This window comes from Danio aesculapii, chromosome 8 (assembly GCF_903798145.1).
Source record: "Danio aesculapii chromosome 8, fDanAes4.1, whole genome shotgun sequence".
Classification (NCBI taxonomy): domain Eukaryota; kingdom Metazoa; phylum Chordata; class Actinopteri; order Cypriniformes; family Danionidae; genus Danio; species Danio aesculapii.
This window is the reverse complement of record NC_079442.1, coordinates 22,444,169-22,458,079: the sequence shown is the minus strand read 5'-3', so window position 1 is coordinate 22,458,079 and position 13,911 is coordinate 22,444,169.

Below are 13,911 nucleotides of genomic sequence, written 5' to 3'. Positions count from 1 at the left end.
AAAGTGAATGAATGAAAAGCTACTCAATCGATCCAACACACACATCCAATCACCAACAATACATCTCAATAAAACTCAATAAAATAAAAGTCAATACAATAAGTCTGTTGTGCATGCATTTAGTTTTTTAACAGTTTTTGTATACAGCTAGGGTCTGCTTGTTTTGACAGATTATTCAAAATATAAGAAATATCAAATAACTAACTAATAAAAATTAATTAACAAATTAATTATAAAATAACTAACTAACTAGAATTAATTGTTTGATTGGGCAAAGTAAATATTTTTCTGCTTGGCCATTTAAAAAATCCTTTGCTTTTAGTTCTATGTAAGTCTGAATTTTCCTTCTTCATGGTCTTAAAAAGCTCAATTTGACTTGGTGAAACATGCAGAAACCCTGTCTATAAATCTGTTAAATTCATTCATTCATTCATTTTCTTTTCGGTCTAGTCCTTATATTTATCTGGGGTCGCCACAGCGAAATGAACCACCAACTTATCCAGCATATGTTTTACGCAGTGGATGCCCTTCCAGCTGCAACCCATCACTGGGAAATCTGTTAAATTTATAATTCATAAAATAATTTGTTTTATTACATATTTAAGAAATTAAATTACTTGTTAATTATCTTAATTAACTAATTACATAAATAAATCATGAAAACATCAAAATTTCAGGTTCTAAATTAATCGATTCAGACTTATTTAAATGCATCGTTCTGTAACTGACCGACAGATGGAGCGCGCGCTCTGATTTCCCTTTCGTCCACGTTGCTCGCTTTCCCTTTGAGAGCCTCTACAGCATTTTTCTCCCAGACCTGGAATCATTCGCTGTCTGCAGTTTTTCCTTTTAGGTCCAGAGGTGTCTCTGCCCACGAACTCCAGCTCTGTCTCCTGGCAGAAAACGTAGGTAGAGAGAGAGAAAGAGGAGGAGAGATTTTTTTCACAGAGAACAAATAGTTTTCATAGCATTACTTGCAGTATTAATAGAAAACAGCATGAGCCTCAGTTGAAGACAAGAAGTTTCTATGTGGGAGCTTTTATATTAATCTAAATCAACACAACAAAATGTATAATGCCTGTAGTTTTGACATAATATCCATTCAGTTTTTATCAACACCTAGGAAAAAGGATAGATGTGTGTGGATACAATGGCTTGAAAATATCTTTACCATTGTTTCAATATAGCACTGCAATAAATACGTTTTTTGACGCATTTCCCAGGTAGAAACGACTAAACATTGTTTAGATGTGGTTACTTGATTACTTGAGATTTATTTCATGAAGACATTTGAGCCCTGTTTAAAAAAAAGAAAGAAGTATCAAGTGTTTATAGTTGTACTTAAAATGTATGACAGTCAGAAAAAAATATGAAAGGCTAAGTTCAAAAATTAAAAAACAAGGTTATTTTTCTGACCTCACAGGCAGATTTGTTCTTGTTTTTAAGCGTAGCCTTCTTAGTTTTCCAGGAAACATGACTTTAGGCTGTGATTTACGCCAATTTTCTGTTGAAAACAAAAATAGCTAAATGTGCATAAAGGAAACTGCTTTAAAAGATAGTTCACCCAAAACTAGACATTTTGTCTTTGTTTACCCTTTACTTGTTACAACTCTTTATGAGTTTCTTTCCTCAGTTAACAGAAAACAGAAAATCTATATTCAAGAAATCTGGAAACATATGACCATTGACTTCCATAGTGGAAGGTGAGTACATCTTAATTTTTAGGTGAACTATCCCTTTAAACTGGTTATATTTCTAGTTTAAGCTGGTCTCGCAACAGTCCGAGCAGCTAAAGGAATTATCTACGAATATTTACATATTTTAATGAGAAACAAGTCTAAAACACTGAGGAAAGGTGTCATTTTGTGTTATTATTTAACAAAAGCATACTTTATACTTCATGTGGTTGTGCTCTTAAAGTATTGTTTACCCAGAAATGAAACTTTTCTCACTGTTGGGAAGATTGTGGCCCTGGACTGCACTCCTCAACATGAGACCACACCCTCTCCAATCCTGTTCATTCCCCTATTAGTCTCAAGCTCCACTAACCAATCAGCTCCATCTTGCTGCCTATATTAACTGCGCCCGTGCCCATATTTGCCCTTTTCTCCTGTGTGTGGTAATGATGTGCAGCAGACTGAGCTTGTTCCTTATGTACAGTTGAAGTAAGAATTATTAGCCCCCCTTTGAATTAAAAAATTTTTTTTTGAATATTTCCTAAATGATGTTAACAGAGCAAGGACATTTTCACAGTATGTCTGATAATATTTTTTCTTCTATTTTTTCTTTTGTTTTGTTTTTTTGTTGTCTAGAATAAAAGCAGTTTTCAATTTTTTAAAAACATTTTAAGGTCAATATTATTAGCCCCTTTAAGCTTTTTTTTTCCCGATAGTCTCCAGAACAAACCATCATTATACAATAACTTGCTTAATTACCCTATCCTGCCTAGTTACCCAATTACCTAGTTAAGCCTTTAAATGTCACTTTAAGCTGTATAGAAGTGTCTTGAAAAATATCTAGTCAAATATTATTTACTGTCATCATGGCAAAGGTAAAATAAATCAGTTATTAGAAATGAGTTATTAAAACTATTATGTTTAGAAATGTGTTGGAAAAAATCTCCCTTTCACTCACTATGTACCCTGTCTTGAGTGCTTACATACCTTTAGAGCAGGGGTGTCCAAACTCGGTCCTGGAGGGCCGGTGTCCTGCAGATTTTAGCTCCAACTTGCCTCAACACACCTGCACGGATGTTTCTAGAAAGCCTAGTAAGTGCTTGATTAGCTAGCCCAGGTGTGTCTGATTGGGGTTGGAACTAAACTTTGCAGGACACCGGCCTCCAGGACCGAGCTTGGACATGCCTGCTTTAGAGTGTCCTTTTTCTGTTGAACACTAAAGAAGATATTTTGAAAAATGTCCTGTAACCATGGACTTCCATATAATAAATGAATACACAGTCAATAGTTACACAGCATCATTGAAAATAACTTCTTTTGTCTTAAACAGCAGAGAGAAACTCAAACAGGTTTGGATCAAGTGGAGATTGAGCAAATAATGTAATGTAATGTGTATTTTTTGCAATTTTCATTCCCTTCCCCCTGATATTGCTCTTATCGTTCTGGCGTAGATTCTACTATTTTTCCTTTTTGTAATGATTAAAAAATGTCTATTAACTTTTCAACAAAACTCATATTCAGATTTTAATTTATCGGCTTTAAAAAAAGAAATGATTATCTTTATCAGTCCAATTTTGATTTGAACAATGCTGTTGTGTTTGGGTGGCTATCTAGATAGGTGCCAAACTCGATTCCTGGAGGGCCGCAGCTCTGCACAGTTTTGTTCCAACTCTAATAAACAGAGGTGATTAACTAATTAAGTGCTTCAGGCTTGTTTTAAACCTCCAGGTAAGCATATTGAAGCAGGGTTGGAACTAAACTGTGCAGGGCTGTGGCCCTCCAGGAACTGAGTTTGACACCCCTGATCTAGATAATTTCTCAAAAATACATTGTACTATAATAGGTATGTCCAACGCAATCTCTTTTAGCAGCTCTTTATGCCCTTCAACGCAAACTTTTTGATTTAAGTGGCTAACTCGTATGAATTCAAACAATCTTATTCGTACAATTTAGTAGGATTTGCTCATCGCCCAATGATGTTTGGGGTTAGGTGCCACGCCTCCTTTTTAAAATCGTACATTTTCATATTACTGAATTCGTACGAATTAGCCACTTAACTGACAAAACGTAAAATACTTATGTTTCCTCGTGAGATCAGGCTGTTATGTCACTGCGCAGGAAACATATCCCACACCAGGTCAGAACTCAGGATCAGAGTTTGAAAACAAAATCAATTGTTCACTGTATTTGATTTTTGTAATCAGGCTCTGGAAAATCCATATCAAGATTGAAATTTATATCGGCCGATATATCAGTTATCCAGGGTTGCCACTTGAAGCCAAATATAAAATTCCTTTACTTTCACTGACTTAAAAGCTGAGTTTCCATGACCTGTAATTAATGGAAAAATAGACCGTTGTTGTGCTTTTCATAATTTAAAATGGTTTTAGCTTTAAGTGCAAGGATTAAAGTAAAAAAAAAAAAAGTTATCGCCATATACAAGTTTAAATAATTTAGAAAATTACATTGCAATCTTAAAGACATAAAGATAAAACATTAATTTATTATTGAAATATTTAATGGAAAGATGTGTAGCAGTTTATTAACAAATAAAAAAAAACACCCCAATTCAGCCCAAACAACGTTTAAAAAACCAAATCATAAAATAGCTTAAATATCTTCTTAATACAAATGTTTGATCCTTGAATACTGAGTACCGAGTGAAAGAAATAATCTGCGGTAGCGGACGGTCTGCGGTTAATCATTTTTTTTTTTTTTTTTTTTTTTTACGACAACAGACGCACCAACCGATCAATAAACAAAATAGCTATTAGAAACAATAAATTGTATCTTAATTTTAATGTATGTTTTTAGTTATCTACAAATAAACAAGAATAGCCTAAATATTAGAGGTGAAATTAAGTGCGTCCAGGGCCAAAAAAAACCCCCCAAACAAACAAACCACAACCACAGATTGTCAGATTTTTGTCAATAAATAAATCTTGGCTACTTTTGTTTATATAATTAGTGTTTTTTAATTGATTAATTAATTAATTAATTTATTATTTGTGAAATAGGCATAGGTTAAAATTTAAAGTCATTGTCTATAGCAGCAACCAATAAAATAACATCGTAATTTACCTGCAGTGCTTATGCAAGTTGTTGATCTGCTCCAAATGCACACACATATGCTATATTTCATTTATAACAGCAAACTTGACATCACAGGCAGATCATCTTTAAAACCAATTGCAAAAAGGCATGATTTATAGGAATTTGAAAGTCACATCATGGATGCGCAGCCGACAAATCTGCAGCACTGCGTGATGCTATCATGTCAATATGGACCAAAATCTCTGAGAAATATTCCAGTGCCTTGATGAATCTGTGCAAAAGGGAAATTTAAAGCAAAGGGCATTTTAAAGACCTCTTGACTTGCTTGCAATTAACCTGACCTATCTGTGTCATTATTTTGAAATCAGTGAGTACAGTCTAGGTTGCACGGACAAGCAATAATTGAACCCTGAATTGTTTGCAGCACAAGATCAAGAATCACGATCCCTCATTTGACAACCCTTGAGATGCCATGAAAACGCCAACTCCTTCAGACCTCCCGTTCAAAGCACACACCGCTAAAGGTCAACAAGCAAGCGCAGGCATTAAAACGGCCAGGGTGGGTGGCTCTGATAGGGCCTAATTGGCTTGAAGATCCAGCGCAGGGGAGCAGAGGCTCATGGGCAATTACTTACAATGTCCTGCAAAGCGGACTGTGCGAGTGGACTACATAGATTCAATCAGCCTCATGCAGAGTTGCTAAGTGCGCACCACTCGCCAAATTGCCTGATCTGCTTTGGCCATCCGCCGGGGTCCTGCTGATTCTGGATCCACTTAGCAGAGACCGGAGCGTTTCTATCTGCTGCTCGCTGGACGCCTGCTCTTCCCAGTACATTAAGACTGCGGTGGTGTTGACCCGGCCTTCGTAATGCATCAGGCCTTCTCCGCAGCATGGCTGTCGGTGATGTAGTTAAGCAAGTCTGTCATACGCTTCACTCTAACATCACACTAATGGACCCCTTGCGTTGTAGGTTACAGTTTGTTCTTGTTTTCCATTCCAACCCTGAGAGAGGAGGCTGAAGACAACTTCCTGTTGTGCTGTGAACTGGAGATTATTATGCCTAAGTAAGACGACGCTTATGATAAATGAATCATGTCCTTTAACAGCGTGGCTGAGTAATAGTATTATTTATTATAGTGATTAGATATTTTAATACAAAAGTATATAGTACTCACCGGCCACTTTATTAGGTACACTTGTCCAACTGCTTGTTAATGCAAATTTCTAATCACCCAATCACATAGCAGTAAATAAATGCATTTAGGCATGCAGGCATGGTCAAGACGATCAGCTGCTGTTCAAACGGAGCATCAGAATGAGGAAGAAAGGTGATTTAAGTGACTTTGAACGAGGCATGGTTGTTGGTGCCAGACGGGCTGGTCTGAGTATTTCAGAAACTGCTGATCTACTTGATTTCACACACAAGCATCGCTAGGGTTTACAGAGAAGGGTCTGAAAAAGATAAAATATACAGTGAGTGGCAGTTCTGTGGGTGCAAATACCTTGTTGGTGGCAGAGGTCAGAGGAGAATGGCCAACTGGTTCCAGCTGATAGAAAGGCAACAGTAACTCAAATAACCACTCGTTACACTGAGGTATGCAGAAGAGTATCTCTGAATGCACAACACGTTCAACCTTGAGGCGGATGGGCTACAACAACAGAAGACCACACCGGATGCCACTTTTGTCAGCTAAGAACAGGAAAATGAGGCTGCAATTCGCATAGGCTCTCCAAAACTGGACAATAGAAAACTAGAAAAAACGTTGCCTGGTCTGATGATTCTCCATTTCTGCCGCGACATTCGGATCTTATGGTCAGAATTTGGCATCAACAACATGAAAGTTCAGGCTGGTGATGGTGGTGGTGTAATGGTGTGGGGATATTTTCTTGGCACACTTTGGGACCATTAGTACCAATTGAGCATAGTGTCAACATCACTGCCTACCTGAGTATTGTTACTGACCATGTCCATCACATTATGACCACAGTGTACCCATCTTCTAATGACCTCTTCCAACAGGATATCGCACCATGTCATAGAGCGCGAATCATCTTAGACTAGTTTCCTGGACATGACAATGAGTTCACTGTACTCAGATGACCTTGACAGTTACCAGATCTCAATCCAACAGAGCACATTTGGGATGTAGTGGAATGGGAGATTCGCATCATGAATGTGCAGCTGCCAAATCTGCAGCAAATGTGTGATGTTGTCATATCAATATGGACTAAAATCTCAGAGGAATATTTCAAGTACCTTGTTGAATCTATGCCACAAAGGATAAAGGCAGTTCTGAAGGCAAAAGGGGGTCCAACCCAGTACTAGTTACTACAAGATGTACCTAATAAAGTGGCCAGTGAGTGTATCACTGTAAAAAAAATAGCGGTAACACTATTGCACGTAACATTTTAAGTAGTTTTCAAGACTTGAACCACTTGAATGAATCATGTGAAAATTACTAAATTTTTTGGCTGATAGATGATGAATTTAATATTATTAGTGGAATGTGCTTTTATAATTTAAGCAAATTAACCACCTTTTACTCAAATTTATTAATGAAAATTACTCATTCATAAAATGTAAAATATATTATTTATAATGAAATACATACACAGTGCATTTTTGCTAAATATAATTTTATTACAAGTTCCACTGAAAACAAAATGGAACATACACTTTGTAAAACAAATCTATTTAAAATTTACAGCACTGTTAAGCTCTGAAAAATGTTTTTAATCCATGTCATAGAAAAAATTTTCTGTCAACTTTCTGGAATAGTCACATTTTAGACAAAATCTGACAGAATTTTGTATTGCATGACATACAAAACCAGTATAAAAGCTGGATCTCAAAATATTAGCAACACAATCAATCAATCAATCAATGCAGTGAAATTTCCCAAAAGGTTGTAGCAGTGAATTTGTGTCAGAAACTTAATATAAGTTTGTTTTTGGGTGATTTGGGGAATACTTGTATAAATCCAGTTCAGTTTTTCTAGATTTTCCAAGCCAGCCATGACTCGCTCATCCTCCAAGACAATGCAGAAGTCCTCATGGTTGGTCATCCCTCTGGCAGACAGCAATTCTCTGTACATTCCCACACTGTAAAATAAACATTAAGTTTATTATTATTATGAAATTATGCAATTGTAAATTTCAAATGTTTAAGGTTTACTGAAACACTTTAAGGAAATACATTAAGAAAATAAACCATTTCTTTGTATCTCTGAGAACAGTAATTCATAAATATAAAATGCAGTTTTTTGAAAACTATAAATATCTAAAACGGTTTAAGACACTTACATTGCACTCCTGGATGAGCTCTTCCTCTCTTTCATACAAATAGACCAGCAACAGAGGATGACATCTCTCGTCTTATCCCTGATGTAATGTGAGGTCTGATAAAACAAAAGTGCTGAATCTAGTAATATTGCCTAATAATAATAATAATAATAAAACACTATAATACAGAAATAACATTATAAAAATACCTGCTGTTTGGCACCCATTCTCTTGATCAAAATCTGCCTGAGTAAACCGCTCCTCTTTTGTGGAAAAATACTGTGAACATTTTCTTCTTTAATCTGAAAAATTTACCAAAGAAATATTAGTATTTGTTCACAGTATTATATTTAAACACAGTTAATTACCTTACATCATCAATGCTGTAAAAGTAACCTTAATGAAAAAGCACTAGCTGTGCATAAACCCCATTGACTAACTATAGCTAACTAGCTTAGCTTAGGCTAACCATTTAACAAGCTCACTCTTGTTTGTCCACCCCACTTAAATGTTGCCTGATGACTGCTGTTAAATATCACAATGCAAATAATTTGTTCAATTCCAATATATAGTTCAGAATAAACACAGAAGCAAATCAATTTAAAATATGGTTGGGTGGTTAAAAATACCCATGTATCCATATATACATTGTACGGCAAAGACTAAGCTCCTGAACAAGCTTGAGCAGCATGTGTTTTCCTGAAAGAGCTTATTTAAGACAATACAAATGATAAACTGTTAATGCTTACCTCTTAGCATGCTCGCTGTTGATCTGCTCCTTTAAAATGTCTCTGATCACTGCTGTTGTTGAGATTTAAATGCAAACATCTCAATCAAATCCGCATAATTGAGTGAATTGTTTAAAAATAAACATGAAGCCATCTTTCCTCAACATTATTAGCTTAATTGGTTGTCAAATTAAGCCTAATTATTACACTGGTTTGCTTAAAAAAGAAGTGAAATTCATATCTTGATTTATTAGCAAAATCTTCTCATTATTTTATACTAAATCCAGAATATCAATTTTTAAAAGAAAATAAGCACATTATTTTTAATGACATCAACATTTTTGATGAAAATTACAAGCCTCAAGATTATTTTTTTACAGAGTATATTAGAATATAAAGTATATTTATTATAGTGATAAAAAGAGATGGGTAGTAACGGATTGTATGTAATCTTGATTACATAATCAGATTACAAACGTCAAATATCTGGAATGATTTTTAATACTAGTAATCAGACTACAGTAACTTTTTTATTGATTACATGGTTACCATTTCTCATAAACGGTTGATGCCAACCCTATGCTGACTTTGAAAACAACACAATAAGCAATACACAAATACACTTTACTGAAAATGTATTATACACATCACCTTTTTGGAAATGAGACTGAACAACTGCAGGGTATATATACTGCCCACCCTGTTCTCTTGAGTTTTCTGATTTTGACTAATGTAATAACGTGCACCTTTTGTAAAGCTGTTTCGTAATGATAATTATTGTAAAATGTGCTATACAAATAAGCTTGAGTTGAATTGTATTGAACATATTTTTAACACTGCAGCAATAAGTTGTTTACAATATATTATGTAATGATTTAGCAACAATTTTCCATTTTTTTCCCTCTCTTTAACTCCAATTCTCTCTTTTTGACTCCAACTCTCTAATTTTTAACTCTCTCCAATTAAAAACCAGCCACTTGTACATGTTAATGATTCTTCACATTTTATTTCGGTGGAGAGGGGTGAGTGAAGTCAACAAAAATTGATGGAAAATGGAGATGCATTTTGCCTTATTTTATTTTTTAAATATTAAATATGGCAATGATGTTGCTGTGAATGTCATGGCTTTCAATGTTGTCTTCCACAAGGTTGCTGTATTCTAAATTGACTTAATTTTAGGTAAATGTTTTAAAATCACAAGATGTGATTTTTATTCAGTGTTACTATCAGCAAACACGAATAGCAAAGTACATTAGTGTTGGTGTTTTGAAGTTTTATCTAATTGCCGTTGGGGCTCTTGTTGGTGTTAAAGGGATTTATTTTGTCTGTTATCAGATGTAATCTTTGCAAAAGTAATCTAAACGTAATCCAAAAGCAGTATGAAAACAAAAAAGAGGGGAAAATAAATAAATAAATAAATAAATAAATAAATAAAGCGGTATCGGTTATCTGTATCTGCTCAAATCTAAATATCATGGACAAGTCCTTTTCTTTAAATAATTAAAAAAAATTTCTTATATTCTAGATTCACTGCACTCAGATTGAAAGATTTCAAGGGTGTTTTTCATTTTAATTCTGATGGTTACGACATAGGAAAATCTTTAAACAAAATCACAATGTTCAATTTTGAGCTTTATTATTTGTAACCACCATTACGAAAAAGATACGACTTGGCAGTTGTCCAGAAAACAATCATCGACACCCTCCACAAGCATGAAAAGCAGCAGAAGGTCATCACTGAAAGGACTATAGAGCCCAAAAATATGACACTTTAAGGCTAGTATAAAGTTTCCAGTCTGGGATGATTTTGGAGGTCATGGGTCTGCTGGTGTTGCTCACTGTGCTTTATCAAGTCAAAAGTCAATTCAGCGTCTACCACGAGATTTTACAGCACTTCACACACTCTTTCTTCCGCTGACAGGCTTTTTGGAGATCCCAATTTCTTTTGCAGCAGGACTTCGCACTTGCCTACAGTGCCAAAACTACTTCTGACTGGTTTGCTGACCATGATTTTATTGTGCTTGCATGGCCTGCCAACTCCCCTGACCCGAACCCCATTAAGAATCTGCTGTCAAGAGGAAAAGAAACATGCAACCAAACAATAAAGATGAGCTCAAGGCTGCTATCAAAGCAACCTGAACTTCAACAAAGCTTCAGCTGTGCGATCACATCTATGACAGATTGACGCGGTAATGCATGCAGATAGAGCCCCAACCTGAAAATATTTTGGAGATCATAAACATTTTCTAAATCTATTTTTGATTGATCCTTGAGAAAATATTCACTTTTTGTTTTAAATATTAAATATTACATTTCCATACGATGTAAATTGTAACAATCAGAATTAAACAAACAACCAAACAAGTCTTGAGTTAATTCATTTTTTTAATGAAATCATAAAAGTAAAGAACTTGACCATGACATTCAGTTATTTTTTTCAATGCGCCTGTATATATGATTGATGATGCAACAATGTGAAAATTTGAGCAGAGATAGAACCAGTAAGTTTATATTTGAAAACTGATAATAATATATAGGCTGGTAAATATAACTGCTGATATCATTTTTTGCTGATAACTGAGCAGGGTGTTTTCACACCTCTGGTTTGAAATAAGCCAGGAAAGTGGGTGAGTCCGGCTTTGTTCAGGGGGGAATATCGAGTGGCCAAAAAGTAAAACTAAAGCTGATTTTACACATGTACAGATGCAGGGGAAACAGACAGCGACTACGTTTACATGGACATCAGTGATGGAATTATTTGCCCTAATCTGAATAAGACAACAATATGATTAAGGTGTTTACATGAGTTGCTTTTTGAATCTTCCTTTCATGATCTCGTTTGACATGTTATAGCACAACTCGACACCGTGCTATCCACATTTCCTCTGGAGTTTCATGTAATTTTGGGTGTTTCGTTCTTAATTTGTTAACTTTAACTGCAGTTTGGCACTTTCACTTTCATTCAGGAATATTTCATGCATGCCCCCTGTGACAGACGAGACTTTGGTTGCAAGTATGAATTTGATAACGCACGCCGTATGGGAAGATAAAAAAAACTCTGCATTTCTCGGTAGAAACACAGCCGTGTGTATAGAATATTCTGTCCCAAAATGCGTCGAAAATTTTACATGACAGTAATAGTTTGATTAAGGTGTTTACAATCAGAGAGCAGCAATTACAGTGGATCTTTCAGTCCATAATATTGTAATGATGTTAACGTACTGTAAACTTACTAACTAAATCATTCTGACTAAGGTATGTCTTTAAAAACTTAGAGTACTGCTGATGATACTACCTAACATTGCCATCTGAATAAACATAAACAAAGAACACTGATCACACACTTGCCAAATTTGTAGAGACAGGAACTGGAGCCGTGTCGTTTTTAAAAGAAGATGAGTGGCAAATCCGGATTCGGAGACCCATGTCTCCAAACAATTCTTCTTCTTCCACTCGTTTTAATTATGGTTGGCAGCACATCATGGCGTCTTTCTGAACACTGTAACAGGTAAAAACAGTCTTCGAAGCAATATCATGCATGTTAATGAAGTTAACCTCATTCACAATAGAGCGCACTGATTGGTTCAAACCAAGTCTATCTCATGAATTGATGAAATTTTGGAATTTATTGCTACCTAAATTACCAACAATTATACATGTTAACCAATATCAGTAAATTAACAGTTATGAAAAACAATCTGAGCTCAATTTGTTGCTAGGTGCTTTTTGGAAATAAAAGTTGCTAGGGTAGTATGAAAAGTTGCTAAATCTAGCAACAAAATTGCTATGTTGGCAACACTAATTTCGAGACCCTTTAAGATGTGATCAGGTATAAAGTAAGAAAGTAATATTCATTGATTTTCAATGGATTTTCAGCAGTCTTTGAGATCATATGATCCTCTATAAATCATAACCCTCTGATTTGATGCTTGATTTAACTATTATTATTATTCATTCAACCATTTTCGGCTTAGTCCCTTTATTAATCAGGGGTTGCCACAGTGAAATGAACTTATCCAGCATATGTTTTGTGCAGCGGATGCCCTTCCAGCTGCAACCCATCTCTGGGAAACATCCATACACATACACTACAGTTAATTTAGCCTGCTTAATTCACCTGTACTGCATGTCTTTGGACTGTGGGGGAAACCGGAGCACCCGGAGGAAACCCACGCGAACGCAGGGAGAACATGCAAACTCCACATAGAAACGCCAACTGACCCAGCCGAGGCTCGAACCAGCGACCTTCTTGCTGTGAGGCGACAGCACTACCTACTGCGCCACCGCATCGCCCAATTATTATTATTATTATTATTATTATTATTATTATTATTATTATTATTATCAGTGTCATTACTATTAGATTAAAAAAAAAAACTGTGGTGCCACTACATGTTTTTGTACAGAACGTGACTTTTTTCAGGATTAGTTGATGAACAATTTAATAACGCATCTTAAAATATTAGTAAGTATATATATATATATTCACATTTTTTTTCACATTTAATAACTTTAATACATCCTTATTGGCTCTTTTTAAGTAACAAGCCAAAATGTTTGAACTGTAGTATGTGTATACAGTACATCTGTGTAAATAATATGTGTGTGTGTGTGTCCTGCTGATCAATATCACAGTAGTCAAAACATCTTAACAGAAATCCATAATACATTTATGGCTATTTGGTTAATTTTTAACCAGTCTGCCCCTGACCTTGAGAATAATGAGGCTTGAAAAGCTGAAACCTATTCATACAGTCCAACTCAAGTCCACAAAACACTTTTAGCCAGCCTAAAACACAAAGATATTTCCAGCCAAACATTACATTAACCATCATACATCATCCAGGAAGAGTAGCTATCTTTATTCAATTGAAGAAAACAGAACAAAAAAGCAAACGCTGAGAATTACAATCATCTGAGGTATGACGAATTCAATCGATTCCAATAGCAAACCGTACAAATGGTTCAATAACAAACCTGAATCAAGTTCTTTATAATGCTCAGCGGTGTGCATTCATAAGGCAGACACATCATTTGCTGAAAAAACGGACACCGAACTGCTCTGAAAATATAGCCACATAACAGGACTAAGTGTACAGAAGATTCAAATGTCTATGTATATCATGTGCATTTGTCAGCTTTGCGTGTACAGACAGGCATTCGGGCCCCT